Here is a 6157-nt window from a genome sequence, read left to right as displayed (position 1 = left end):
CGGGTCGGAACCACCAACCTAAATTTTCAAAAATTATACTTTATTATTATTTATCAAGTAAGCATGTTCCTCAATTTAGAAAAGAATTATTATTTAAAACGTTAATTAGTTTTGATAGCATAACTTTTAAATTCAATAGCTTGTGATAAGTCTTTTTCTGATAAAAATGATCACAATGAAAACTTATAATAAAAAATCAATAATAAATCTCATGGCCTCCTGGTTTGAGTAATGTCCAGAAACTTTTATTTCATTTAACCAATAAATTAATTATATGTCAAGCAGGTGTATGTGAAAATTAAAATCCAAATTATAAAAACCTACTATTGTTACTTCAGATGTAACTTGGGAACTTTCCTGTGAATTTTTGGAATGTTCCTGGGAAACCATGAAGGTTTTTGAATTTTGTTGTTGCGACATATTACTTTCTTTAGTTCTTAATTTGCAGCTCTGAAATAATTTCAATTTATATTATGGTATTATTATTTATTGTATAATATGTTTTAAAATTTTTGCAAACTTTTAAGGCATGGATGTTGGTATCTTAATTTGTTGGGACTACTAGTCATAATTAAATACTAACTTATTTAATTGTTATCTATAATTGAAATACAAGATGCTACTTTATAAAAACCAGACAAGACAGTTACAGTAATGTATCTATTATATAGAATAACCACAAAACACTGTTATAACAACACTATTTCAAAAATATAAGTTACTTTTATAAATAACTTTAAATAAATGAAACTTGAAAACAATGAAAGTTTAATTGAATTTACTTATATTAACCAATTTCTTTTTAAATACCACTATAGTGGCTTGAATCATCCTGTTAACAAAAAAAAAACTAGCCTCAGTTACACTGAGTTTATAAAAATCTTAAATTATCCTGAGTATCTTACTTTTAATCAACCCTATTTCAGAATTGTTGCTTCAAGCTCTATAAACTAATAATGATTTTATTGAAATGAGATTAAACTTTTATATACTGTGGTTATTTTACCATTCACTATTCAAAAAACCATTAAAATACCAAAAGCATTTAATTTAACACAGGGTTGCCACTGACTTTTGGCAAATTTTTTCCAGGTTTTCAAATTTCTTCTAGAATAAAAAGATATTGTAAAGCTACTTTAAATGTGTTTTTTAATAAAAAAACTTTATGATGACAAAATTTTTTTATTTCCATGGTAAATTTTTTGTGTCAAATCAAAATTTTTCTATTTAACATGCAAAAATTGTTAACATATTCAGGTTTTAAAAAGATTTTTGTTCAAAATTCCAGGTTTTTTTTTTCAAAATTTCAAAAAAACAGGTTTTTTTTAAATTTTTTATAGCCTAAATATTTAAACTTCAGACTTTTTCAGGTAAAGTGGCAACCCTGTTAACATAGGTGTAGTTTTTTGTTAAACAATATATTTGTGACTCTAATTTCTTTTTTTTTTTAAATGGTAGACTCTAAGAATGACTTCAGGTAATCAATAATAAAACTAACAAGCTAAACTTTAGGTAAACGTGAACATTATTTAGAACTACTTGTTTTTAAATAGCTATACTTTATAAGAGTCTTTAATTAGTTTTACAATTAACAGGATTGTCATTTATTAAATACAAAAAACTACCCACACATACTAAATTTATCCTGAGATATCTTTTGGGCTTGGCAAACTCAATTAAATCTGTCCTTAGTGACCTTAAACAATATTAAACAATACTTATCTATCCTCAATTTTTTAACCCTTTATATACTTCTTAAATAATTCGTATTTAAATCTAAAAACTTTTTAATAACAATAAAAATTAAGTTTTTGAACAAATTTAGCTATAAAATATCTTACTATTAGATATTGAACAACAATATCTTATTCATATTTTAGAGATTTAAATAAGTACTAGAGATTTTTGATAATACCTAAATTAACCAATTTCTTTTTAAATACCACTATAGTGGCTTGAATCATCCTGTTAACAAAAAAAGTAGCCTCAGTTACACTGAGTTTATAAAAAACTTTAAATTATACTGAGTATCTTACTTTTAATCAACCCTATTTCAGAATTGTTGCTTCAAGCTCTATAAACTAAAAATTATTTTATTGAAATGAGATTAAACTTTTATATTTTGCAGTTATTTTAATATTCACTACTCAAAAAATCATTAAAATACCACAAGCATTTAATTTAACACAGGGTTGCCACTGACTTTTGGCAAATTTTTATAGGTTTTTGAAATTTCTTCTAGGGTTTTTAAAATACTTGATTTTGTGTCTATTTTTAGTTTAGACTTAAGTTTAAGGTAAAAAACTGTGTTATAAACAGGGTTGCCACTAGTTTTAAAAAATTTTTTCCAGGTTTTTCAAATTTCTTCTAGGTTTTTAAAAGTACGTATTTTGGGTCTACATTTAATTTAAAGTTACGTTTAAGGTAAGAAACTGTGTCAAATAGTATAAAAACATTAGAAATATATTGTAAAGCTACTTTAAATGTGTTTCTAATATGAAGAAATTAATGATGACAAAAATTTTTATTTCCATGGTAAATTTTTGGTGTCAAATCAAAATTTTCTATTTAACATCCAAAAATAGTTAAAAAAAAACTTTTAAGGTTTTTTACTCATTTTTATTCACAATTCCAGGTTTTTCCAGATTTTTTTCTAAAATTTCTCAAATTCCTAGTTTTTACATGTTAATTTTTAGGGTTAAATCAGCTTGAGTAGAAACCCTGAAAACTATACTGATATAATAAAAAATAATTAGTAGTTTCCTGTTAGCACATTTAATTATTTCTTTTAAAATCTCACACAAAAAAGTTAGCTTTTATGACACACACCCAAGAGATCCTTTCAAGTAAAAAATTATATAATGTAACTTAAAGTGGCCAAAATTTATATGAAAGTTCTTAAAAAACAAAGGCATTTATTGTGACTTAAATTATATAAATATTCCTAAAAATAAACTTGTTTCTAGATTAAAATCTTAACAAAATGCTTATACTGTTTCATTTTAAACTTTAAGCAAAAAAATCCTGAGTTTATTTTTAGTAAAATAATAACTGGTTAGTCTAGTTAAAATACTATACTTAATTTTTATGTACTTAAGGTATAATAAAATGCTTAGTGAAATGACAAATATTTAATACATTTTTACTTGAAATAATAAGTTAAATACCTCTATAAGATATACATTATTAAATAAACTTTTTTAACTTTTTTAAGTATTTAAATCTGTCTAAAAACTAAAAAAAAACACAAAATTATTCTATACTAAAAGGCCTACTCATCATCTTTATTAAAATGATTTACTTAGATAATAAATTTAAGAGTATAAGTTAAAAACTACTATTTTGGACTAAAAGACACTTTTGTATTAAACAACCAATATGGACTTTTTTATCAGGGACTTTTAAATTAAGTTGGGTAATTTAAAGAAAGTTAATGCATACAGCATAGTTGCCACTTAATCATTCAAGCATTAAATTTTTAGTTTAAACAAACAAACGTTTATTCAGTATTAACAACTCTTTAATTTAGAATTCTGGCATACAGCATTCAAGTTAAAAAAAACAATATAAGTTATACATTTTCACTAAAAGGTGTGTAAATTTATATCAAAGAAAATTATTCTCATTATGAAACATTGTTGAATATACAAAGTTCGAAGCTAATTTTTAGAAAAAACGAGTAAATAGTAAATATATAGTTTTATATTTGACAAACTAAATCCAAAAAAATAAAGTATTACAAAGCAAAATAGTAATAATTAAGAATCTATTTTTTAGTAAAAAGAAGCCAACTATACCTTTAATCAAAGCATTTTTAAAACATATAATACAGAATTTTACATTTTATTAAACTTATACACATTTTATTTATTCCATTTACATCTTATTACATTGACAGCATCTACGACTATTAAGGTATACCAATTTGTTTCTTAAATAAGTTTTTCAAAATACCAAATAGACTTTTTTGCCACTTTAAGATAAAAAATAAGCAAGAGTTAAAAAACAATATTGAACACATAAAAAAACCAAATCATTCAAAAATTGACTATAAATCTTAATTTATTCATCTCAAGCCATGCAACATTATCTTGCCCATAAAAAATTTTTACTTTGTAATATTTCATTATTTTGTTGTGATAAATTGAATAATTAGATAAGGTTTTTTTAAACACTAATACCTAAAAGAATCATGACTCTAATATACATACCACATCAACTAAACTAATAAACATACTAAATAACAGCAGTTGAAATGTCTTTAAATGTATGTCTATATGTATAAGCTTTCATTTAAGATTTGAATTAAAAGTTAGGACATGTATTAGTGACTTTATTACTATTCATATCAAAAAACAAAAAACATGTGATTATTGGGATTGAAATTAGTTTTTTGTGCAGCATTTTATTTTTTGAAAGTTATTCTTTTTTAATTCTTTTTAATGAAGCCAAAACACATTAGAATCATATATCAAAATGTGAATTTTACAATATGTCCAAAAAATTATGCTGATCTCCCTACCCCTACTTAAACCTCTAATACTATTCTTACATACATAATTTTTTATAACCAACCTCTGAATTTCTTTTTTCCATTTCTTTTAAAGTATTTCTTCTGTAATAATCCTCTTTCTTCCTCCACCTTTAGTGAGTCTGTATCCCAACCTTCTGCAATTCAGCCTTCTTGTATACCTATTTTTTCTTCAAAAGTTTGTAGAGCAGCTTGGCACAGCTGTTTAAACTCTCTGTTCTGGTTCATAAGCTTAAGAAAATTAATGTTGGCTGCCTCTCGTGTAAACCTACGCTCCTTGTTTTTGAAAACATTGACAACAAAATCTTTTTGTTTGACCATTATGTTTTATTTCTTTAATTTGATACCTGTGATAAATGGAAAATGTTAAAATTATAGCTTTTAGCTTTGGTTTCTTTCACTTGAGAAAATATTTGTTTAATTGAGTTTATTTTAAAGTATATTATAAAGGTGATAAAGTAAATTGGATTTAAAAAAGCCATATTCTGTTGTAGGATTAAATTCTTAAATATGCTTTAAACAAAGGATTGAGATGGATTGAATTTTAAAGAACTTAAGTTTTTTTGTAAATGAAAATGTATAAAAACAGTTTTTTGATGAAAATCACATAGATTTATGTGTAATCAAGCTTTTATTTTTAAAATATAAAACAACCCATAGCAGGGCTGCTACTGGTCAGGCTAAATCTTTCTTTTTTTATTTGGAATAAATCAGGCTAAGGCAGTTTTTCTGGGGTAAAAATGACAAAAAAATTAGTTTCTATTGGTCAAAATGGCAAAATTCTAGAATTTGTCAGTTGTAATCTACAAAATTACTTAATTTTTAATACCTAAAAATGGTAAAAAATAATCTAAAAATTCATAAAGTCAAACTAAAATTGCATAATTTCTATAGTAATTTACTTACAAAATAAATAAATTCCAAAGCCTCAAATAGTAAACCTAAATAAAAAGTCCTTTAAAAAGTCAGACTGAAATTGCTTAACTTTCCTAGAAACATGTTTAATTATTACCCTATTTGAAAAAGTATAATTATTGTATGTTATATTTTTAGTATAGATGATCTGTTGCAAGGACACTTACATAGTGAAACTTTGATATATACACAAAAATTTATATATAATTCCATATCTGACTTTTTTCTTTTAATGTTTGAAGGAAGTAAACTACAAATGTTTAAACTTATTACCAATTTTAGTTTTGAAGAACTAGTTATAATTTAGGTTTATTATTTTAATTAGAATTTTTTTGTCAGTAGTTTACTTCACATTTGAAAGATTATTTGCAAAGAGGTAAGCAGTAAGAAAAAAGTATACAGGGTTGCACGTAAAATTTTGTAATTTTAGCCTGACTTTTCAAGATTTTGACCAACTTTTACCTTCCTCTAAGTGTTCGTATTAACTAATCACTTCCAGTTAAATACTCTTTTTGTGTACCCATATTTTGACAAGTATGCACTTCTTATTCAGTACACATTTCAGAACCAATATAAAAAAAGTGTATTTTAGCAAATGACAACTGTAGTTATAAAATATTGGATTGTAAAAATAAATGTTACAAACTTAGTTATAAAAAATTTGCACTGATCTAAGTATACTTTTTTCTCGCCTCTTTGCAAATAATTTGA

Source organism: Thalia democratica, chromosome 2 (genome assembly GCF_965202585.1).
Source record: "Thalia democratica chromosome 2, ktThaDemo2.hap1.1, whole genome shotgun sequence".
NCBI classification, from domain to species: Eukaryota; Metazoa; Chordata; class Thaliacea; order Salpida; family Salpidae; genus Thalia; species Thalia democratica.
This window is presented reverse-complemented; position numbering follows the sequence as displayed.